This window comes from Lasioglossum baleicum, chromosome 12 (assembly GCF_051020765.1).
Source record: "Lasioglossum baleicum chromosome 12, iyLasBale1, whole genome shotgun sequence".
In the NCBI taxonomy this organism is placed as follows: Eukaryota; Metazoa; Arthropoda; class Insecta; order Hymenoptera; family Halictidae; genus Lasioglossum; species Lasioglossum baleicum.
This window is the reverse complement of record NC_134940.1, coordinates 16,319,311-16,345,709: the sequence shown is the minus strand read 5'-3', so window position 1 is coordinate 16,345,709 and position 26,399 is coordinate 16,319,311. Positions and strand designations below refer to the sequence as shown.

The 26,399-nt window shown below is 40.2% G+C and overlaps 1 long non-coding RNA gene across 2 annotated transcripts; it reads right to left on the bottom strand.

Moving 5' to 3' along the window:
• Positions 1 to 3,832: 3,832 nt before the first annotated feature.
• Positions 3,833 to 24,496, bottom strand: LOC143214362 (uncharacterized). Of its 2 annotated transcripts, XR_013010141.1 has the most exons (4): positions 24,411 to 24,492; positions 23,482 to 23,607; positions 22,423 to 22,544; positions 3,833 to 22,338 (listed from the first exon to the last, which is right to left on the bottom strand). It is a non-coding gene; the product is annotated as an uncharacterized LOC143214362 (long non-coding RNA). The 2 variants fall into 2 exon arrangements; XR_013010140.1 differs by having other exon boundaries at positions 23,482 to 24,496.
• Between the last annotated feature and the right edge of the window lie 1,903 nt (positions 24,497 to 26,399).

The window sequence follows — 26,399 nt, the reverse complement described above, 5'->3', positions numbered from 1 at the left end:
TTGTTGTCTGAATAACTAGACTGCGGATGATATGCATTCGTGGCAAAACTAGGTGGGTGTGCTTCGAGAAATATACAGATTAAAGGAATTTTTATAGGAATTCGATAAACTGTGAAAAGATCAACCGTTATATGAGAGAACAAGTTCAATTTGATGTGTACAATGTAAAAAAGTATAAAAATCATCTGGGTTGAAAGAACTGTCTTGATCTTGGAATAAAAATTCTTTCGAGTGCAAAGAGTTAGACAGACTTTTTCGATCGAATTTGTGCATTTGGATTTCGTTGGAAGTCTCCTGATCGAGCCGGACCCGATATTCTAGGGCAGGGGGTTAATACTGTTTAATTAACGGAGATACGAGTTTTGTCGGGGCTTTTGCGATTCCGGGCCATCGTGTGCCGGTTTTAGTCGGACCGGTCTCACGACTCGCAAAAAAACAGAGCCCCCCGTTCCCCCCGTCCCCCCGCCCCCCGCAACAATGCGACGAATAATTGATTCGCAGTTTCACTGTGCTGTCCGTCGTCGTCGTCGTCGTTTGGCGCGCTCCCTGTAACAGGACAGGGGGAGCATAATTTAATCACTTATGGATAATCGACGTGTTAACATGGTCCGCGTTATAAGACGAGAAAACAGCTTTCACCCGTCGTTACGGTTAACCTTCTTCTTTTTCGTGATGCATCTCTCTATTGATATGATTAATCGACTAGCAGCTTTCTTTTTTATGCACGACATGGAACCGTTATTAACCTGTCCGACCGTACAAGTACGCGCGGGTACGCGCGCATGCCATTTTCATTTCGTGTTCCGCAATTAATGCTCGTTCCGTAACGAACCGGAAGCTGGAGTGTCGTCTCCGACCATTTTTGTCGGGGGGCCGGACACGCGAAGTCCGTTTACGTTGACAGTCAATTGCAATTGAATTATGAAAACGACAAGATTGAATTTCGATTGAATGTCGATCGGGACAGGATTGATTAGCGCGTTCGCGATCCTCGTTCGTTTGGCATTCATTGTTAAAATCTTCGGTGTACAGCCTTTTCGTCGAGTATCAAAGCAATTCAGAAAAGAAAATCTTTAAATATTCTGTATTATTTGTGCATTTATAGCGATGTTGAGCAAATGACATTCAAAATTGTCTTCACAAATAAAAAATGGCGCGAAATTTAAAATGACACCTTTTAATGGAAGATCCATTAGAAAAGAAGATTTTCAAGCTTCCTACTCGTACAGCACAATTATTAAATCGATCGGTAGATTTGAAGATTTTGCCCATTCGAATTTTCACTGTTTCTCATTAATACATCGAATCCGAATTAATCATCTGTGTCCTGCTTCGAGTGTAAGCTTACCAGCTAAGTGGAACTGAACCCGTTAGCCTCTCGATATCGGTGATCCTATTTCCACAGTCGAAGATTATCGAAACGATCCAGCAGCCGAAAGTTTTTGCCGTTCATTCCGGAATATGTAATTTTCGACCGACATTTCATTTCGCGCGATGGCTCCGGCGTTAACCGGTTGTAAAACCGAAAATTACACGGGTCAGGGTGGAGTGAGAGGACGCAGCTTAGAAAGCCACACCGATTCCTGTAATCGTTATAATTTCGCTTCGAGAGTCACCTTAGAAATCGAGACCGATCGGCGACTAGCCTTGACCGTAATTCCGGTTCGCTGAAAAAGAATATTATTTATGTAATTCCGGCGTAGTCGCCGCCGCCGCGCCGCGCGAATTCGTGTAATTAAGAGGCGAATCGTTTTGCGCCGCCGCGCGCCGGAGAAAGGATTTCGCCGCGATGAAGACGCCGCCGTGGACCGCAGAACGATGCGAAAATGGCGCGACGCGAGCTACGCCATTTCCATAAAATGGCTAGGATTCGTTAAAAAATGTCGAGCAAGTTCCTATTCAATATCTGCAATTTATCTCGGCATATTAATATTATTATTAATATATATATATATATATATATATATATATATATATATATATATATATATATATATCTGGATTGCATAATTAAGCATAATTAATATATATCTGGATTGACGAGAAATCTGTGTGTAATTGATGCAATAGAAATAAGAAGTAATAGAGAAATGAGAAAGCTTTTTAGAGAATATTTTCATGAAATTGAATTTCTCTCAGGGGGCGTGATTATAAATTAAAATAATCTTATAGACAATTTTAATATTACAGAAGGAATATTATTAAAACTTAACTCACAATCAGATTTTTATATTACTGATGAATTTTAATAAAATATAGTTCCTTTACATAGTAATTAATAGACTGCGGATCTTTATGCAAAGTAAAAATTGTCTGCGTCGATTGCAAGAACTAGAAACCAAATAGAATGTTCTTTCTTCCCTTAATAATTTTAATAGATGGGAAATCAATGATTTCAAATCATATATTATTGACGTCTTCATTTTCCAAATTTTTCTACTTCCATTTTGCTGTAAATGCATAGAGATCCGCAGTCTAGTAATTAAATTTAGCGAGGGGTGTTCTGTTGTGTTTGAATTTTAAGGGTCGACATCAAATTAATTAAGCGGCTTGGAATGTTTTAATGAAATTAAAATATCAAGTGCAAGCTTCAATATAAATTCTAAATATAATAATTGAATATATAATTATGATTATATAATTATGATATTTATAATAATAGAATATATAATTGACTGCCACGCGAATATTACGCGTTTCGCACGAGTTTCTCCTATTTCATTTATAGAAGCAATCAGTATTATGAATAGCAATTGTCATTTACATGATAACAATTATCCCCATGCAGTATTATATTATAAAATAGCAATTGATGGTAAATAATGAATAAATGCACTGTTGTACCATTTCCATTAACTATTATAAGACAGCAATTGTCAGATACTTGATAACAAATAAATGCACTTTTTATTCCAATGAAGTATTACAAAGTAGCAATTGTTAGTTAATACTTTGTAATAAATAAATGCGTTCCTATACAATTTCCACGAAGTATTATAAAATAGTGTTAGTGCCGCGCAGATCTAGTGCGAACAAGTGCACTAACATGGGGACTGAAGTCCATAATTTCTAGATATGGGACAAAGACTGCGTGTCTGTGAATTCGGGACGAGGTTTGTCGAGGAGAATCGGGACACCCTGTAGAAGCTGAGCGTGTACCGTTGTTGAATCGGCCGGGCGATCGCAGGCAGAAACACGGCGAGCCGCTTGCGATTTATTCGCGACGGGGATCGAGGTGGATCGCGGACGAGACGCGGGACTGCGCGTAGGTGCATCGCGGTGCAACGAGCGCAGCGGATACCTCAATAGCGACGCTGCTCGCTGCACCGCACCGTGCAGAACGAATACGCGCGGTCGTGTTGCCCACAGGCTCCGTTTGCCCCGACACAGAAACCTTTCTCTCTCGTCATCGAACTAACGCCGCGTTCTGCCTGGTTCTGCCGTTCCGATCCGTTCCACGGAGTGTGCGTCTATGCATGTGCAACGTGCGCACGTGTGCCGTGTGCGCATGCGATCGAGCACGGTTAATTGATGCACCGCCGCGTAATGGCGCGGCTAAATGATCGACGAGGTGCACGGTCGCACGATGACCCGCGCCGAGCGTTCCCAAAGAACCTCCTCGGGCTCTCTTATGTTTGTAACAATCCGAAAAATTCATGAATGCTCTTCCTAGGCTCTGGGACATCGTCGTCTTCACTGTTATGCGCTTCTTCAACCCCTAACGCGCGAATTAACGCGTTTGTTGCCGAACAAGAATCCCCGAAAAGTTAGGGGAGATTTTATACAATCGAGTATTTCACCTAACTTGACCATCTTGAATATCTTTGTTGTTTTTAAAGATACGTCAAATGTCTGAAGGACAAAGTTGAATGGTAAAATGGGGCTCATACGACACCAAAAACTTTTTGTTTTTAAATGGACTGAGGTACTTTTTAATAGATCAATCGATACTTTTTTATAACGAATGTCTAGCTGCATCGATTGATGTGTTAAAAAATACCTCATTCCATTAAAAAGAATGAAGGTGACCTTCATATCTCTAAAAAAATTACATAAGAACAAAAACTTTTTCGGTATCGTATGAGAGCCCCATTTTATCATTCAACTTTGTCCTTCAGACATTTGATGTATCTGTAAAAACGACAAAGATATTCCAGGTGGTCAAGTTAGGTGAAATACCCGGTATAAAAGATAATGTTCGAGTTATTATATTGTTTTGATGTACTGTGTGTTAAACATAACATATTGTTATTAACCTAAACCTAAATAAATCAATATTATTTTCGTAATATATAGCGTTGTACGTCATTAACAAATATAATAGTTCATTAAAGTTTTACTTGTTAGCAAATTTGTCCAACGACAAATCAATAAAAAAGTATAAAAACGGTTAAGGTTAGAATTTTAAAATATAATAAATTCAACAATAAACTACTCGTTAGAGATGAGAACATATCTGTATACTATTTCTACGTCGTTTTATACGTTTCTTCAAAATCGGGACTTTTTGCCAAGGTCTTATTGAAAAGGTGTTTTCATGGTTTTCATGATTGAATAACATTTTTTGGCTCCAGTAAATATTTTATAGTAAAGATCGCACAAAGTATAAATAAAATTAATCTTATTTTTATAATACTATACACATCAGTCACTTTTGATGGTCGGTAGGTTTAGTGTTAATAAGTCGTTAACGCATCGCGATGTTCTTAAATTCTGTTCTTACTGCGTCATGTATTTCTAGTCTAGTTATATAATAAACGCCTCCTAGCAATTTTGCACGAAATCACGCGTGTTAAACGCACTGCAAAGTAGGAATTGGTTCGAATTAACGCAGATAATAAATTGGACTAACAATTACGCGGAACAATCGAAACCCTTTGCGCTGAACGCGACGGAAACGGAAACGTAAAACGGATTTACGGCGGAACGCGGGAAACGTTTCGCGTAGTTCCACACCGGCCCCCGCTAATCTAGATTAATACAATTTCACCGCGGATTAAAGCGACCAACGCTTCAATTGTTTCGTGCCCGCGCTGCTCTAAGCCATACATTATTAATCAAACTCGTTGGAACTACCGAGCAGTCGGAACGAGCTACCCTGTAATCTCTTGAAACACAATTGTCCTCGCGATCATGGAATTAACACGAACGTTCGCCACCGCGGTTTACTCGTTTATTTCCTGGCAACAAGTTTCTTGACAAAGAAATATGATGAATTGATTAAAACGAACGAAAACTGGACTGTAACTGAAATGTGAATTAACCCTTTGCACTCCTTTGTCGTATGTGACTCGACATTTTATATATATTTGGTTCTTGCTCTACGTATTTAATTGTCTTATGCTTTAGTTAAAAAGCAAATATAAATTACAACAAAGTTTCAGTGCTATACTTAACCCTTTGCACTCGGAGTTATTTATCTGGAAAATTAATTTCTTCCGATCTAGAATATTTCCATTCCCTATGATTTTTTTCATTTTATGGACACGAAATTGGTATAATACCTCATACAATACCTAAATGATTAGTAATTGTTTAAATACCGATACATTTAATAATGTAAACAATATTTTGAATAATGGTACAGCAATTTTTAGTGCTGCCTCAGAAGGGACAACCGAGTGCAAATGGTTAATATAATTAGCAGATAAAATTGTTTGAAATAAGTAGCAATCAAGGAACTGTCCTTTCCAGTGAATTTCAAATAAAACACTGAAAATGGCAGGGAGTTGCTGTCAACAAAATTGAAAAATAATTCGGAGCGCAAAGGGTTAAACGAATGTTAAGTTATAAACAAATGAATTCCAAAGTACAGTAGAACGTCAATAATCCGAACCTCGATTATCCGAGCCAGTGAATGAGGGATCTCGAAAAGATAGTCTTTGATGATTGAAAAAAAGAATTAAATAAATATTACCTTAACAAATAATATTTGTTAACATTATCTCTGTACATTTACAATTATAATAATCTCACATAATAAATAATCTCTCATTTCTAATTACAGGGGTAGTACTCTTGTATTCAATAAGTAATTTTAACCCCTTGCCGTGAGAAGATTTTCAACAAAATCTAACAAATATGAATGTTAGACCTTTCTATTTAAGTGAAATAAAATTTTAAAACAAATGAAGCCGTTTACGACATTTTTCGGGACGAAGACGTTTTAAACTAAACGTCTAAAAAGTGGTAAAAGTAATTGTTACAAAAATGTTCCACTGTACAAGGGTGAAAGAAGGAAATCCTAATGCGGCTCCATTTTCCGCACCCACCGATTAGACAGAAGGAAAAAAAATCGAAGAGACCAGTGAAAGTCTGTAGGAGGATTCTCGGCAATTAAATCCGTTCGTGATCGCGGCTCATCATCGTATCAGCGTTACGTTTCCGCGATATACGACTGATCTTCTCGAAATGAATAACATTAGACGGCGACGCGTGCAGTTTGCGTCATTTCGACGGGCAGATGCGGATCGCGTATTATATGTATTGTATATACATGTCTCGTGTAAGTAAGTAAATACAACTGGCTCGGTGTTTCGCCATTACGTAGCCTTGCTCGTCTCTTTGTTCCACTTTGCTCGAAAAAGAAAACAGCGAAATACTTTCACCCGGAGACGGGACCGTTCGACGTTTCCTGGATGTCGCGTGTCTCGTGCTTTTCAGAACGTTATCATCAACGCGAGCCTCGTTACTTGGCTCTCTCGCTGTCTTCTGGCTGTCGCCGCGGCGAAATCGAAAGTGAATCGGGGCTGGCCGTTGCCCTGGGAGCGCTCCGCGTGGCCCCCACGGGCAATCTTGTTCAAATGGTGCCGAACTCGCTGGTCGATCGCGACTCGACTATTTTCAAACTTTAATTTCGTTCGTGATGCACTTGCTTGAGCCCCGAACTTCGTTGGGACTTGTACGACGAATACGATGAAATGAAATTGTCCTCGTTCCTTTAATCATTTCAGTAGACATGTCATTCAATCATGTACATGGATCTTCTGAAATTCTTCTCCTGTCTTCAATTCCATCTACTCGTTTGTGTTATCATTAGACAGCGGATTTTATGCATTTGTAACAAAATTGAGTAGGTGTAATTTAAAACATTAAAAACATTAGACGAAATTCAAAATACTGTTATACTATTTTCAACCTATTGAACATATTAAGGGAGAAAATACATTTTCATGTCACTCCGGTTTATTACAATTTAGGCGGAAAATGTTCATTTTGCATAAAGATTTGCTGTTTAGTTATTATCTATATACGCGGTGAATCATGAATCGTGATCAGTAGGGATTACTCTGTTATTAGTCCAGTCGCCAGATACTTTTACCTAGCAAGTATTCCGAACTTAATGAAATTTTGGGGTACTCTGGAGAGTCGAATCTGAGTTTTTTCGACCTCGAGGACCCTGTGCTAACTTGGGGAGGGGGAAAAAACCACGAATTTTGTTACGTGTTTTTGGTATTTTGTCTATAACTCAAAAACTATGGGTCCTACGAACTTTTTCTTTTAATTTTTGAAAAGAGCATTAAATTTCCTTCAAATTTCACTGTTCCAACGTATTTTTTGATTTTTGAAACTAATGTGATAAAAACATTTTCGATCGGACAGCTAATAACAGAGTAATCTCTACCGATCACGATTCGTGATTCACCCTGTATAATTGCTAGTTCCTCTGTCCTTTGTAACGGTGAAAAAATCTCGAAACACAAAAAGCTTAGAAAGTTGAAATTTGGTAACACTGGTAGCCGTTTACCCAAGAGGGTGCACGAATGTGTTTTCATCCCGGAAGTCCTTCAGGATTAATTGCTAAAATTAAATTAGTGTTATTTCCCGTCTTCTGTAACGGTAAAAAATTCTCGAAACACAGAAGACATAGAGAGCTGAAAAATGAAAAGACATAGAAGGCTACACAGACTACCTCAAAGGGGTGCATGAATATGTTATGATCCCGAAAATCCTTCAGGATTTTCCTTCAGGATAAAATCCGCAGTCTATAAGTTTTCAGCTCCGCAATTGAGATGATGCTCTTATTGTGAACGGGACTGCTCATGGATCCTGCTTGAATTACTCGATACAATTTATACAGCGTGTACATAAATTAAGTCCGTATTTGAATTGTGCAATAAATCATGTAGCACATAGATGGGTTTAAATTGTGGTATAAATTGAGGTGCCTACCTCAGAAACGATTCAAAGAGTAATCGTAACCAATAAATAAATTTTCTGCAACGATATCTTTCTCTGCTTTTCACGAGGACACGTCGAGGACGCTTCAAGGACACGAGGAAGCAAAATACTTTCGTTTCCATCATTTCACCGTAAAAATCTAGGAACCCTTGTTAGGCGTTGGCGAGCCAAGTGTTAAGTCCCACGAAACACGCGATTATGGTATCTGTCCAATTTGTATTTCCCGCCGCGCCGCGCCGTGCCGGGGAATGGTCGGCGATAAAACAACGCGTGTAAAATAAATTCAATCAATTAAATGCCGCGGTTGAGCGTTAAGTTTGATAAGAGTTCGAAGCACGTTGAACCGCGGCGTTGAACGGGCGCGCGATGAAGTTTCTCAAAATGGCCGGGGCTCCGCAGCTTCCGCGAACCTTGCCCCTTCGGGAGCCGCAATTTTTTATTAGGCGTTCCGCGTTTTACTGGCCACGGCGGGCAATCAAATTGTTCCGGGTGTACGCGGAACACAGTCGGACGAATTATTTTATTGGTCGCGAACGTTGCGCTCCGAGCCGGGCATATTTACCGGAAGACTTCGAGTCAACGACCGACTGTAATCCTCGAGCATAATCACCGTGATTTTTCCGTGTCCCGCTCCTGCGATTCGTGTGCTGCACTCGGTGGCACCATTGATCGGCGAACACACGGTCTGAACGAGCTAACGGCGCTCAAACTTTAGTCCTTTCCATGCACCGGGTGACCCGTACCCGCGTACCAGAACCGCCATCTCCGAACCCGGAACGACACGTTGCTGCACAGTGATCCGAGAACGCGATTTTACTGGCCAAAAGTCAGTCTTCCAATTCAACATCCTGACAAACTTTTTTGGCTGTAAAGTAACAATACTTCAAACCATCAAAATCCGAAATATTATCCATTTCAGATCATTGTGGGACCGAGGGTAACATTCTGAAGACAAAATTCTGAAATTCAAAGTGAAACTAATTATTCTAAGAACTCATTTTAGAGCATTATATAATATAACAGGTTTGAGTAAATTTTTTATATTATATTAATAGGCGTGTTTTCATTATTTAATTAGTTTCCCAGCATTATTTAATCCATGTACGTTCGGTGCAGCCATGTTTCGAAGAGACTGCGGATCTTTGTGGAAAATGAAAATTCTCTGAATAAGTATACATGTTATACAACACGGAAGCTAAACACAAATATTATTCTTCAATGATTTGAATCAGCTGAAACGAATACATCGATATTTTTAAATTCGTTTAACCTGTCCACTGCTTCAAATTGTACTAACTCGTTTTCGTAATAAATGCATGACATCCCCAGTCTAATTATAAAGAATAATGGCTCCGGGCGAAATTGGACTGCAACAAAATAGCCTAAAATCGAGGCGGAGACGGTCAGGTGTAAGGACATTAACTTGACGGTGTCAGTCACGCCAGGATCGCGGCAAGCCCTTTCGCTGCCGCTCGAAAGGGCTGAAAGGAGCCGATAAGTGCGGCGGAACGATCCTAATCGGCGGTGGCCCGAATACAGTGTCGATATAATTGGGCAGAGGAGATCGATAATGCTCGATAACCGCGGGAACACCGGCCGGAACGAATGGGAATGAGAACGGGAACGAGAGAGCCCGATTTCGAATCGCGACTGGGTTGAACGACGGGATCGATCTCTAAAGATCGATCATCCTGCGCGCGGAGCAATACGGCGCGGCGCGGCGCGGCGCGTCGCGGAGCAATAGGTTCGCGTACATGCGATTAATAACGTGGAAGAACACGGATCACGTGGTTCACATAAATTTACAGGGTAGCAACCTACTTATCACCTGCTACGCTCGTGAAACGCTATATCCCTTTAATATCGTTTTACACGGCACGTAATTATCGAGCGCGCTGATCGCCAGCGTTTCTCGATACAGAAACAATAAATTCTTAGGGGAATATATCGTGGAGATACACCATCGCCAAACCCTTTCCTCAGATTTCCCAGAAATCCCAAAACATGCCCAGACTTTTCCGTCTGAAACCCGGACACTTTTAACTATTTCATAACCCTTTGCACTCGGAGCTATTTTAACTCGAAAATTAAACATTTCTTCCGACCTAGAATAACTCCTTTCTTTATTATTTTTTGTTCATTTCATGCACATGAAATTGATATACATATTAGGTTGGCAACTAAGTTCGCGACCTCCACATTTTCTCAAACAAAGTCATTCATATACATATATTTGCTGAGTACGAGTTTTTTTATATCAAATTAATCGCAAAATTCAGAGCTTGCCAATGCTATACATCTGTACAGTTCAAAAGGAATGGTCACTGAACGAGGTTATAATGATACAATAAAAGAATTACGAAACAAAAGGTCGCGAATTTAGTTGCCAACCTAATAATACCTCGTACAATACTTGAATGTTTAGTAATTGTTTAGATAGCAGTGTTTACCCTTTGCACTCGGGGCTATTTTAACTCGAAAATTAAACATTTCTTCCGACCTAAAATATTTCCATTCTCAACGATTTTTTTAAATTTAGCGGATACGAATTTGATATAATACCCCATACAATACTTAAATGTTTAATAATTGTCTAGATACCCAAATATTTAATAGCGTAAACAATATTTTGAACAATGGTACAGCAATTTTCAGTGGCGACTCGGAGTCTCCCGATGTACTAAAAACTGGAACAAATCCGGGGAAAACCGAACGGATGGCAACCCTAGCTGGAATACTTTCAGAGTTGTGGGAATCATTTCCAGCCGCGTCACCCGGTATACCCCTGCAAAACCAAGAGTTTTCCGGTTTTTAACGCTAACGTCTTGTTGTATTATAACGCGCATCGTCGTTTCTTCGAACGAATCCTCGCAAGAAACCTTCGATTGGATTCGAACAGCCGCAAAATTCCTCGCGTGCCTTTCCCGTCGCGTCACTTCTCCGCGTTTCCGCGATAGCGATAGTATAGTCTCCGACGGTGATGCTCTTTCGTGGGACCCCGTACGCGCGTCTATGGTGTCGCAGAAATTCCCACTATTTTATTACTCTCTGAAAATAGCGTCAAAGTTGATACATTGCAAAGAGTCTGCTTCGTTAGCCCACAAGGGATTTCCGGCTTTCCAAAGCACGAAGATTCTACAGCGAGATTAAGAATTATTCAAGAAAATTGTTTAATGTTACTGTGAAAGATCAGAGAGAATTTCGCGAGTGATTCGCCGACGCGTTAAACTCTCTTGACCTCTGGTGATCTAGCGAACCGGCAATGGCAATCCGCCGTACAGGACGCGTGACCGTTTACCTGGAAGTCACGCCGGATCATTGAGCGCTAATGGTAACGTTCGGCTAGTTCCGTTGAACAATTTGCGACGGGCTGCCGGAGAAATGTGCAATTAAAACTACCCGGACCGAGTGATCCCTCGGCAGTGTCGCCATTGTTGATTCCGTTGCCAGAACTATAATAAATTAAATCAAACGTGTTCAAATACGTTCAACCGTACTCTAAATAGACCCTTCGCATTAGAATTGTTTTATCAATTTGCACCCCTTGCGCTAAATTGTTCTACGGAACTAAACGTATACCTGGAGGAACATTATAAATGTTAAGAACATATTCAACCGTGTGTGTTAGCACTCGACTGGTGACTCTGAGAGAGTGTCGCACTAAAAATTGCTCTGTACCATTCTTCAAAATATAGTTTACATTACTAAATATGCTGGTATTTAATCAATTGCTAAACATTTAAGCATTGTATGAGGTATTATATCAATTTTATATTCATACAATGAAAAAAATCATATAGAATGGAATTATTCTAGGTCGAAAGAAATGTTGGCGAAGTTTCCGTTTACGTCCGTGCTCAGAATTGGATGAAATTCTGAGAATAGGTTCTTTTTTGACTAAAATGATGATTGTCAGAAGGATTTTTGGCGACTAGAAAAAAATTTTTTTACCATTTCAATGTCACTCCCTACCCTACCGACAGTAAATTTGTTTACTATTTTAATGTCACTCTAGAGTCTAAGTAGGGGTGGCATTAAGAATGATTCAATTATAGATCACATGTGTGAATTTTTATGGCGCTATGAGGTCAACAAAGCTGGGGATGATCCATTGTTTCAAAACACAGCCGAAATGTTTAATTTTCGAGTTAAAATAGCTCCGAGTGCAAAGGGTTAATCGGTGTTTAAGGACTGCCATAACTCAGCAATATTGCTGTAGGATTTTCAAACGCAATGCCGTCTGACGTGGAAGCAATATCGCGAGCTTTTATTCTGGTAATTCTCAGAGTGGCCATTTTCTCTTGACCGGTGTAGGTACCTTGATCATTTTAATTTTAAATTTGCGAAAATATCTGCAATTACGTTACGCGTCGCGTTCTCTCGATGAATTTCGAATTTCGGCCAGGGGAGTAGCAAAATTATCTCTCGTTTCTCGGGGAATGAATTAGGCGATTATTCCGCCGGCATAACTAATTCCTCGATATACATAATTCCAAGGATCTATCTTATTCGAAATTCACCGGGCCGGATCTAGACTATCGTGAACAGTCGCATCGGGAACGGTGAGACGGCCAGCCGCTTCTAATATAATAATCGTCGATGCGTGCGCCGGCCAACGGCTATACTATCGTTTTTTCGGATCGTTCAGGACCCAGCCACGGTCTGAATTTAAACCTAAACGCCGCGACGCGCCACGCCGGAAGCAGAAGCAACACGCTGAAACCCTAATTGCAAGACCAGAGGACTGCCCAAGGCTTCGTCGAATCCTGGAGTCCTAGGTCAAGGTTCGAATAAATCACGCGGTCCTAGAGTCGCTTCATCGATCATCGATTAACGTTTCTTGGATCGATAGACCCCTCGTGACAGTTCAACGATTCCATATCGAACATAAAATTGATGGCTCGGAGAAGTCTACAGGTCTTTCATTCTCATATTTCCAAATTCCCAAATATTCGAGTAGTCAAATAGCCAAATATTAATCTATTCAAATCCTCATATACAGGGTGTCTCAGCTGAATAAAGACACAAAAAAAATATTTATGGCATAATTTAAATGGTTTCGAAGGAGGAATATCATAGAAGAACAATTTCTTTTTGTCCGGTTATTTTCTTCATAGTTTTTTCAAGGTCATCGTTATTTTTTATCGGGGAAACTTATTCTTTTTATTCCATCTTGTTAATGACTTAAGCATATTCAAATGTATTTTCTCAGCCGCTATAAGATGGAATAAAAAAAGATTAGTTTTCCCGATGAAAAAACAACGATGACCTTGAAAAACCGGATGATGAGAAATAACCGGACAAAAGAAGTTGTTCTTCTATGATACATATTCCTCCTTCGGTACCCCTTAAATTATGGCATAAATATTTTTTGTGCCATTAAAAATAAAGGAGATATTTAGGTGGCCTCCTTCAGCTGAGACACCCTGTATATAAACTCTCAAAGTTTTAATACGCAAATTTGTAAATCCTCGAGTCTTCAAGACTTGAAGTCTTCGATTCCTAATACGTTTGTCTCTTCAATATTTGAAACCTTGAATTTTTGAAGTAATATAATATAAAATCTAATTTGGAACTACCACCAGAAATCGAACCTTGTGAGTAATCATTTTCCTCGATGTTCTCGCATAAAATGATCGATAATCGCTTGGGAAAAAGCGAATCTGCAAGAGAAGGAGTTCCGAAAGGTCCCGGCATATCGGGCCCTGAAATTCCGACGTGACCCCGCTCGCGACACTGGCGTCGATGGAAGAATCAAAGGATGTCGCGTTGAAATTCCATGACAAATGGTTAAATCGTTCCCGTGGCCGCACAATACGAAATCCTCCGGCGTCGTTTCCGCGTGTCTGTTTGGCTCTCTCGCATTAAGGCACGGTTCACGTGACTGGGTTAGGATAAGGATGACGTGGTCACGGGTTCGCTTCGAGTGTGTAGGAAGGGTCACTCTTCGTCTTACTTGGTCGGGTCGAGTCGGATGGTAGAGTCGGTTCTCGCTATTGGCGATGCGCGACTTCCAGGGGCCAGCGGTGCTTTCTTCGTAAGGCTCGTCCTCTCGGGAGGAACAGAACAAGAAGAAGCAGCAGCAGCAGCAGCAGCAGCAGCCGCCGCCGCCGCCGCCGCCGTCGCGCAGCGCCGGGGGAAGTCGGAGATCGTGAACAACTTTCACGCCACCGCTTGTGCTTATTGTTAGACTCGTACGAGTCGGAGCTGATTACAAAATTCTAAGGCTCCAGGACCTCCAGAAAATTTTGCCTCACCAATCTCTCTCGGCTACCCGTTGACTATTGGAAGTTGGGCGTATTTAATTTAAATATTAATAAATTTAAAAAGAAATTGTTTTTCTTATATATAATTTTTAAATAAATTTATAAATTATAGATAATTAATTTTATATTGAAAATATAATGTTTTTATTAACACATTACCGACCGGTGATTATTGCACAATTTTGAAAAATCTATGGTTCATGGCTAAACACTTTTTAATGGAACCTTCAACAGTGACGGCAATTTTCATTGTGAACTAACTTGTCACCCTCAATAACGTCATCTAATACTTTCATTTAAGAGTGTAATGTAAAAGAAAATTTCTATGCTTTCTTTTGGTACAGCATAATTATTGATAATCCTATTAATAGGCTTTCGGTAGGTAAAGTGTTAAACTATTAACACGTTGACTTAATGACGTTGAATTGAAAATTAAATTTTAGCTTGATATATTCATTGTACCAGAGAAATTGGTCCAGCGAGAAATTGATGCCGCGAGAAATTCGCACGGCATCAACGAGCCGGGCATTTTTCACCGCGGACAATTTGTATCCGTCTTCCTTTGTATCCGCTCGTCCGACGCGCGTCCTTTTTGTCGTTCGTCTTCCTGTCCCGCCGCGTGCGCATCGTTTTCTTAATGTCCTAGCGGCAGTGGATCCCCTCTTTTTATTATTCGGCATCGGCTTCGTCCTCCCTCCCCTGTATCAATCCTTTTGTCCTCTGTCTCGAAGATTCCGCCTTGTTCCACTTGTTTCCTTTATTTCCCCGATTTTCTTCTCCCTTTTGTCTCGCTCACTCTCTCTCCCACACACGCGACCAACGCTCGTGACCGGAAACGTAACGACCACGCCGCGCCGCTGCGCTGGAGAACACACACGTCGAGCGGAGAAAGGCTTTTCCACGACCACCGCGGTGTTTTCTTCTCCAGAAACATCCTACTCGGCGGAAAACTTCGAAACCATCCGAACAACGTCACGCGCGAGACCCAACGGGCTGCGCATCTTTATGCAAATATGCTAATGGTCGGTCGCGGTTCAACTTCCAGCAATATCGGTGGCCGTTTGGTAAATTTAGAATGCACTTGGATTTTATTGTAAATGTTAATACAGGTTAAACATCGCTAGATACAATTTAACCCTTATATGTAGCCAAATCTATAAAGATATTTCAAACATTTTGTATTTAACATATTTGCACAAATTCTCATTTTAATACTATACATACAGATGAATATATTGGGTTGTCCGGGAAGTTCGTGCCGTTTTTTAAGGAAAATTGAAACGCTGCACATTTCAATTTTGGTATACATTTATTAATTTATATAGGTGACATTCTGTTCCACAATGTTCCTCCATCTTTCAGGCAACTTGAAAGTTCTGTCCTTCCAGAACCCCTCAGGTTTTTCGGCGAAAAACTTTTCAATATGATTTTTTATCTCGACCGAAGAGTTGAAGTTTTCTCCATTAAGGAAATGTTGTAATGATCGAAATATCGAATATAGTGGATACGGTAGAACATCCCAACCGAGGTCCAACAAAAATAATATTTTTGGAGGAGCATTAACAAATTGCTGAAAGAAATACAGTAAATGGGTGCCCGGTTGGCTACACAAGGGTTAAAGCAAAAGATAGATTAATACGTTTGCTTGCAGCACTTATTTCGGCATTATCACAATCCATTACTTTATTATTATCACAATCCATTACTTTATTATTATCGCAATCCAATCAAAGCAACGCATCTTTTTACTGAATTTGAACATGAAGATTGTCACAGACAAATTACAAATTCTTCAAACACAGACGTACAAAATTAATCTCATTTTGAATAACGAGACGTATAAAATTAATCTCATTTTTAATATCGAAACGTATAAAATGAACAGTAAACCTGTCACCCCCAGGTCAAAATGACCGGTTCCAGATTTATATTATTTTACAATTATTGAAATTATAAAAATGATTTTATAAGGATTGATCGTATAAATATCTTTAATAGAGCATGTATTATCGTATAATAGGAGCCGCACAAAGTCTAAATAAAATCAGTCTTATCATTTTTATACGGGAACATGTACCAGTTACTTTTAAGGTTCGGTAAGTTTACTGTTAATTCCATTTTCTCGGCGTAAAATATGCAAGTGTGACGTTGGTAGCGAACGTGTTCAAGGAATTTAAGAGATTCGATGTACAAGGGCCAGCCTATTTAAATTATTAACACTAACCGACCACAAAATGCGACTGATATACATTGTTTTATAGAAATGACAAGACTGAATTTATTTCAATTTCTTGCAATTTTCATAACAACACGTGCTTGAATGAAGAAATTCGTTTAATAATTGCTAATGGAATCATCCTTGCAACTTCAAGATCAAAAATCGTTCGTCGTACGATTCATTGTAATCGATACAAACAATTTTTATTTTACATAATAACGGTCGAGACTGGGTTATTTCCCAGTATAGTTGTGACTGTCGAGGACTCAATCCTTACGTACAAAGATTCCAGTCAAGCGAGAAACAGTAATACATAGTAGTTTTGAATCGAGTTTGAGACAGAGCTCCCAGTCAATTCTAGGACAATATTATTAACCCATTTGCATCATGGCGTAAACATACGTTTCATTTTTCTGTTAAAACAGTTAGTTTGTTGTTGTTATTATTATGAATATGAATTGCAACGAACTGAAATGAAATTGAACTTCATATTCTTTCTTAATACATAATGTTTAGTGGGTTAAAAATAATATAATAGTATTTTTAAATTCTTGTAACGCGTTCACTATTTTAAATTACACTCATTCGTTTTTGTCATCAATGCATAAAATCCGCAGTCTACTTATAAATAATTGAAGTACAAAGTGGTTTTTTACTGTTTGAAATTTTTTTCTACCATGGTATAATAAAGAAGATTACAGGAACACTATATTTCATTTTCCCGGATGGTGAATCGCGTTTACAATTTTCCAGCTAGTAAGTATCATTGGGGTAATTGTGCAGGATCCTCGGACAGATACGATCGTAGATCGTGTGTGAATCGAGCGCGGAGCAATTTCCTCGCGATCCGAGTCCGGTGCGGGACGAAATCTCGAGTAGCGAGTCACTGCGTCATCGAGTTTACGATTCCCGCGAATCCCACGGTATTATCTGCGCTCGTTGACCGTCGTTTTTAACGATCCTGGCGATCATCTCCCTCCCTCTCTCTCTCTTTTGCGTTTTAATCTCGCCAGAGGTTTCTCTCGACGCGTTTCTTTAATTTGACAATTCTCGCGCGGCTTATCCAGTCCCCGTGACCCCTTTCCGATCGTCGTCCCTGTCACTTTTACGACTTCGACGAGGATGAATCATGTCTCAGGATCCGAAGAGATTTCGCGCTCGCAGAAACGTCCAAGGAGACGATCGATCGCAAAAAGACAAGTACGTACTATACACCCGCCACGCGAATAGAAGGAGAATTCGCGCGCTCGCCGAGACAATGCCGCGCAGTTTCCACCGGCATTTTTGTAATCGATACACCATTATCGTTGTTATTAACGTCGAAGGACGTGGCTTTACGCATCGGCGACCGCGACAACGAGCGGACCGACACAGCGGCGAGCAGATTCGACGCCCCGCCAATACGACGCCCCAGTGCATTAAGAAAACCTATCGATTGTCCCTGAATGGATCTCGGCCGAGAAGATCGAATCTCTCGGAAATCCCGCGAAGCGTAATCACGCAGTTATACGCGCGCGATTTTTCACCGCGTCGCGCGTCGCGCAGCACCGTGCCCGATGCTGGTGATTGCGATCCGCTCGAACGACGACCAACGACGACGTTCTCTTTACGACCGCGGCAGATTTAACGCGTTTGCGATTCCGCAACGAGATCCTTGAATCCGCGAGAGGCCGACAATGCACACCCCCGTTCGCAACTACACTGGATATCTACTCTTACGGGGTTTGTCCAATAAGTATCAGGACTGAAGTCTTAAAAAAAAATTTATTGAAAATATCTGTACATGGATTTAATAATAATCTTCAAAATATGACCCTTCTGAATCGATACACCGTTGCCAGCGCTTTTCCCATTGTTTATACGCCTCTTGGAAATCGGCCGCCTTTGAATTTTTTATGCCGCTGAAAAACACGCGTTCCGGACACGGCTTCGGCCTTATAAGCCGCACGGATCATAACAAAAGTCTCCGTAGCAGATTTGTCGCGATCTTCACAACTCGGAACAAATGAACTTGTCGTCCTAGCATACCTGACATCACCCCCATCAATTTAGCCCCTTGGAACCGCCCTCCACCCTTTTGCCGTTGGATGGAAAAATCAGTCCCGATACTTATTGGACAAACCCTGTATATGGGACAGGACTTCTGGTAGGTTCAGCCTTAGCACTCGAATGGTGACTCTGACAAGGGTAGGACCACAGGTGTCCGACTTGGATTTTGATAATCTTTTGTGAGACGATGGTATATGGATCCCTAATTATGTATGCAAAATATTAGGTGTAGTTACTCAATAGTTTTAAAGTTATAAACAACTGAACTTTCACGCAACCTGCTTACACGGCTAATGGAACTTCGAACAAGGTATGAAAGTATGAAAGTTTAATTGTTTATATCTCTAAACCTATTGAGTAATTACACCTAATATTTTGCAGTCATCATTACAGCAGGGATCCATATACCACCATCTCACAAAAAATTATCAAAATCGAAGTCGGACACTTGGGGTCCTTCCCTTGTGAGAGAGAGATATAGAGAGAGAGAGGCACCACACTAAAAATTGATGTACCATTATTTAAAATATTGTTTACATTATTAAATATGTTGGTATCTAATTAATTGCTAAACATATTTACACTGTCGCTCAAAAGTATGTGGACACTTAAGTACTGTGTTCATGAAATTTGTGATATACATAATGTGTTTTTATTATCAAACAATATTTGTTGCTAAAGTTGATTATGAATATATATTGTAATGTATTCTAATGTAGTAGCAAAATAAACAATTTAGTTATTCAATTTTCTTAAATAAATAAAAGAAAAACTATGGAATCACATACATAGACAAGTCCGAAAACGATGTCCAAAGTCTGAAAAACATTTTTTGGGACATCTTAGAATCTGAAATTACCTTATTCGGACTATTACGAACATTTAAAAAAAAAAATTAGCCAAATCGGTCCAGCCGTTCTCAAGTAATGCGCTTACCAACGAACAGCATTTAATTTTTATTTATATAGATTATTCATTGTCTTATATCGAAGTCGTCATTAATGTAAACTCTTCCGTCTTTCGCTATCTTCAACCTTTTGTATAAACTTTTGAATTACCCTTTTCAAGGGACTACACCATTTGCAGATTTCTCCAAAATCGGGTGTATTCAGTCTTGAAATGCTTCTTGGATCCACTGTATGTAAGTTTTGAATGAAATAAAAATATAAGACCTTGATATAGTCAAATATGGTATAATAATATATGAATATGTTATTTCTCGTCTAATATCGAAGTCGTCATTTATGTAAACTCTTCCGTCTTTGAAATGATCGAACCTTTGCGCCGAAAGCATTAGATATTCAATATTAACAATAAATACGATCGATATAAGCATATAATCTTCCGTCCTTATTTTCAATCTTTTGTATAAACTTTTGAACCCTACGGTCTCGTTGACTGAATAACTTTGATACAGTACGGCGATTGATACAGTACAATCGGCGATTCGGCAGTCGACGTGTTAACGATCGAGTCCTGTTAGGCGAGTCTCGTCGATAGGGATTCCCGTTCCCTCGGTTGCCGAGTGATTTTACCGGTGTTCCATCAATAACGTATCGAGAGACAGATAAAAATCGGGATAGAAAGAGAGGAGAGAGAGAGAGAGAGAGAGAGAGAGAAAAAGAAAATATGCAGGGTATAGCGCGTCGGGAACCGCTTCGCAGAGTGAAATTGCGGAGGACAAGAGGAGCCGCGCGGCGTGTGTCGGGGGCATATAAAATTGCAGCCGATCAATCGGAATTGCGAGGCTCGCGTCTCTGTTGGCAGTGTCGTTACAGCGCAGGGAAACGCAGCGCAACGCGCCGCGCCGGTGTCGCCCACCTTGAAAACTAGAAGAAAGAGACACCGGCGCGGCGCGGCGGCGGAACAGCGAGGCGCATTCAACGGGCTCCTACGAATTAATCCTATTATAGCGGAAAGCCTCACCTTCGACTGCCACATCATCGTCGTCGTAGTCTTCGCCTTCGCCTTCGTCGTTGTTGGCGTCATCGTGATCCCCCCACACCGTCTACAGGACGCGACGCGTCGACGTCGATCCCTCGCAAGGATCCCACACCGCGAAGGCGAGCCTTTACGTAATACCAAGGAGGTTCCGTTTGTTTATGTAATCGGAGCCCGCAGAAACGCTACGGGAAGTTCGACAATCTTCCGTTCACCTGGCGCAGACGCTCGGCTGAAGTTGTGGGCAAAAAGAAATCTTTTTGCGGAAATTGTTGGATATTTGTGCGAAAATTGGGTCTCTATTGTGTTGGGCGTATTATGGTTGGGACTAGATAGGGACTGAAGCAAACTGTGTTCGATGTAGAGTTCGTTCTGACTGGAATTGACAGGCCCGTGTCAAGTCTGGGTCATAATTATACAGCGGATTTTATGCATTCATGACAAAAAAGGATAGGTGTAATATAAAACAGTAAAAACATTAGAATTTAAAAACACTGTTACATTATCTTCAACCTATTATAAGAGGGAAAATAAATGTTTATTCCACTCCAGTTTGTTGTAATTCAGGTAGAATATTTCTTATTTTGCATAAGGATCCGCTGTCTAGTTATGATCATCAGGCTAGAGTTATCGTGGGTTCGAACGGGCTTGGGTCAAGTCTGGCCGATGTTATCAGGTCTGAATCAAGTCTGGAACAACATTGTCAGGTCCTAATCAAGTCTGAATAAAGTCCGGGCAACATTTTGAGGTCTGAACGAAGCCTGAGCGACATTGTCAGGTTTGAATCAACTCTGGGCAACATTGTCAGGTGTGAATCAAGTCTAAGCAACATTGTGAGGTCTGAATCAAGTCCGGGCAACATTTTGAGGTCTGAACGAAACCTGAGCAACATTGTCAGGTCTGAATCAAGGCTGAATCAAGCTTGAATGAAGCCTGAATCAATCATGAATCAAGTCTCGGCAACATTGTCAGGTCTGAATCATGTTCGACATAGCATTATCGAGTCTTCGCATCAACTCTGGACTATACTACCCCAGTCAACTCGGCGATAAAACCTCGCAAGTGAAATCAGCCTGACAAAACCTCCGCGACTGCTTGTAATTATAGCGATTTCTTGCGAGTAAAATATATCCTCTCCCATATACTGCCGTCGTGAAAATATCTGAAGTTGGCCGTGAGCGATACGGAAGCCTCGGACAGAGGATTAGAGGCGACCGAGCGCAGAGTTAATCGCGAAACTTGTCCGGGGAGGGTAAGAAAAACGAAATTGCCAATTGGGTACTATCGCCGTCGAAGGAATGCGATAAATAATTGGATAGGAAGGGCGTCGAGAAGAACGGAACGGAACGGAACGGACCGCAACGCTCGTTCGGGTTCGCGTTGTTCGCGGGGAGCCGGAGCCGCGGAAATCAAACGGAATTCCACTTGCATTGCGTTACGCCGCATTCTCCGTGATCGGAGGCTCCTTGTACTTTCTAATTACGCGTTGGCTTCCCATTCGTCGTGAAGGTGGCTCGCAACGGACGAGCCGCGCCGCGATAACACGGCCCGTTGCTTTTTTCGTAACGAAAGAGCCCGTCGATTGTTTCGCGAAACGAGAATTTCACCTCGGCGCTGCGCGGCATGCCGTGCCCTCGTGAAATCGAGAATCCCAGAGCCTAGCGGCGCCGAGCCTCCTCTCCGCTGAGAATCAGAACCGTGAATCACTCGGTTAATAGTCAATCATGTTAATTCGCTGTTCCGTATTAGCGGACGATATTAATTCACCTTGATTGCCTCTGACTCAGTGTGGATTCGCGGCGTTGTCGTCGCCAGACGGTTCGGAAATTTCCCACGTCCTCCCTCCGTTTCCTGATCCTTCGGTTCGTTGGCAGCAGGATACTTTCGGCCTGTTTAATGGAAATCATTGACACAGTTTTCATCGACCGCGGGATTATTCGATATTGACATCGTTTGACAACAACATTGGCAGACTACGTCTAGCTCTTTTTGGATCCCATGGAAATCATCAACACCCCGCTTTTTACCGACAACATTTCACCGATTTCAGATTTGACCGACAACGCCTTTAACAGAAAACGATTTGACGATTTATTTTAAAACGATTTGATAATACTGTATGTTAATACATACACTGAGAAAAAAATCCTGTCGAAACAAAAAAAATATGTGTTGATTCAATAAGATGTACTATTGAATAGTGCCAATATCATATGAACTTATTTTAATATTTAATACTATTGAATTTCAATAGCAAAACTCATTTCCGTCAATCATATAAGCGAATAGCTTGACCATCAATGTTTTCAAAAAAATAAGATATGGCCTCAAACCAATTCCAGTATAAGTCAATACATTTCTCAAATTTTTTTAACAACATATCTGATTGAAGGAAAAAAAGAAATATTACGAATAATAATGTACGGTATTGAATCGAATAATATTTTCAATCATTTCATGATAGACAATTCAAATACATCACGATTTGCTTCTAAATTTCATACTATTGAAAAGAATACATTGATATTCATCGAAGTAAAAAAATTACAATAACACGCGTGTTATTGAAGTAACTACTTTTTTTTCTCAGTGTACTGTGGTCGTCTCAAGTCGTTGTGGATCAAATTCGTTGTCGGTCAAAATCGTTTTCGGTTAAATGCGTTGTCGGCCAAAGTTATTGTCGATCAAATCTGGAGTCGGTGAAATGTTGTCGGTGAAAACCGAGCGGGGAAATTTGTGTCGGTGATTTCCATGGGTCCCGTTCTTTTTATAGCGTAATCATTATATTTTTATACAAAAGTAAAAGTGTCGGTGCAGAATACTTACAGTGTCGGTACAGAAAAAACTGTCACCACCATCTTCAGAGACGATGTTACTATCGGATAATATTGTCGTCGACTAACATCGTTGTCGGTTAATGACGTTGTCAGCCAAAGTTATTGTCAGACAAATCTGGAATCGGTGAAAACCGTGTCGATGAAACCTGTGTCGCTGATGATAAACTTCTGTTTGTAACATTTTTTAATTGCACTACCGGAAATCTCTAAAAAATGGTGACATAACTTAACGCGTAGACCCTGTACAGGTACATACGTTTATAAAATATAGAGAATCATAAAATAACAGCAGAATTGTATGATTACGATCGCCAACGAATTGCAAAAACACGTCGGTCGTTAACATTTGGTTATCCCTGTACTCAATACGTTAATAAACCCGCTTTTTCTTGCGGCTTGTCCTTGCAATTTAAACAAAATTAATAACATAAATCTTCATCACGAGTCTCATGCTTTCCTGAAATCACGGAAATCCTGTATGCCCGACGACTTCCGAGTCCTTCGGACACGATCCCCGTCATTAACTGATCCAGCGCCATCATCGAACAAACAGCTACAACTTCGAATCGGAAGCGGATCGATCGCGGAGCGGAATTAAAAACGTCGATGACTCCTGGCCGTTGCTCGAAGCTCGTTCGCCGTAAGGCAAGGAGTCTGATATCATCCTCAAAGCAAGGACTATTAATACCGGCAAAGAGAGCCGCTGGAAATATTCAAGCGCGTTGCATTCGAAGGGAGATAGGTTCGCCGTGGATCTAAGTACACATGGCCGCGCATACTCTCATACGTACGACCCCGCGCATACTGTGTACAGAAAGCCGTGTGTTTGTATGTATTTGCACGACGACGACGCGGAGATGAGAGAAGAGAGGAAAGGATGGAGGAAGATCCGTGCCACTCGGTCATTGGTGAACGTACCGTGCCGTACCGTGCCGTACCTCGCTGCATCGTATCCCCTTGCATCGGTGCATCCATTCCTCCAGCGGGACTCTCTTCGCACAGGATCGAAACGAGCCCCCTCCCCCCCCCCCTCCCCCCCCGTTATCCTGAATAGAAACAATTTTCGAGACGCTGCGCCTTTGTTCGCCGGAATACTGTCTTCTGTTTTTTTCATTTTTTATCTTTTATCATTTCTTTGTAATATTAATATTGCTTTGACAGCAGCTTTGCAGACAGCGAATAATAATCAGTACGTTATATCTGTAGTTGCAAGCAAAACGCCGCGGGTCACAATTTCAAAAAATTTCAGTTTATGCATTAATTGAGATTTATAGTGTAGAGGAATTACGCATCTACCAGAAAAAAGTCATGAAAACATATCGAAAGGCTTAAAAACATAATTCAATTGAAAAGATTACTACGGCAAAGCATCAGTGACCAAAACTTTAAACGGCAATATCTTGAACGTGAAATTATCTGACATGCGGCGTTCTTTCTGACAACCACAGATATACTAGAATAATCACTAGACTCTGGATCTTTATGCGACATAAAATAATTGTGAATTCTAGGTCACAATTCAGGGCGAGTTTCCTCAACCCCTTGCCGTATTTTAACACCTAACGTACCGACCATCTCAAGTGATTAATGTGTATGGTATTAGGTTGTAAAGAAAGAAATGCAGGATTTTTGTTCCTTTGTTTTAATTGCAATTTTATACCAATGAATATTTACCTTAATTTAATGAGTATATAAAAGTCACTTTAAAGCTTGATTTAGGCTTCATTTAATTATGAATTTGATATTTAATTTTATTCTTATTCAATTATTTGGTTTTTATTTCAGGATGTCAAACCGCGATTTTCGCATTATTTTTTTCTATGAGCACTGTGCATTCGTTGACACTTCCTTCGCCCCATACTTGGTTGATATTCCGAGCCGCTTGAGCGTTACTTCGGCCTAGTTTGAACTCACAGAAAAAAATAATACAAAAATCGCGATTTGACATCCTGAAATAAAAGCCAAATAATTTGATAAAAATTTGAATAAAATAAAATATCAAAAGCATAATTAAATGAAGCCTGAATCAAGCTTTAAAATGGCATAAGTATAACTCATTAAATTAAGGTAAATATTCATTGATATAAAATTGTAATTAAAACAAAGGAACAAAAATTCTGCATTTCTTTCTTCACAACCTAATATTATAAAAATAACAAGATTACATTTATTTATATTTTGTGCGATTTTTACTATCGTACATATGTAATATACATACATATACTGGAGTCAAAAAATGTTTTCAATCAGTTCCCATGATAACACCATTACAATCTCAATAATTGTCAAATAAAACATCGAAAATGGGTCATTTTACTCTTCGTGGTAGGTTTAGTGTTAACGAGTCAGCCTCGTCATGAAGACATTAACAAAGTCTCCAACAAAATATGAATGTTACGCGTTTGTAATGAATATTTAAGCACTAAAATCAATGTAGCCACACATTACTACACATTATATTTTCCCTTCTACGACATTTTTGGGGATAAAGACGTTTTAATCACTGTAACTGTAAAGCAGATGGAACGGCAAGGGGTAAACGCCGGACGGTACCTAATACCGGACATTAGTTACACGTAGACTGCGGATCTTTATGCATTTGTGGCTTATACAAATTTACAAAAAATGTTAGAACATGAGATTAATGAATATTGAACATAAGATTAATGAACATAAAATTAATTAAAGAACGTAAGATTTTTTATTTGTTTTGGATCTACAAAGGCTGCTCCCATTGAAAATAGGATTTTATTTTGCTACTTTCTTAACACTTTACCTACCGGAAGCCTATTAATAAGCTTTGAAATAGTTGTGCTGTACCAAAAGAAATCATAGAAATTTTCTTTTACATTGCAATCTTAAATGAAACTGTTACATGACGTTATTGATGATGACTTGTTAGTTCAC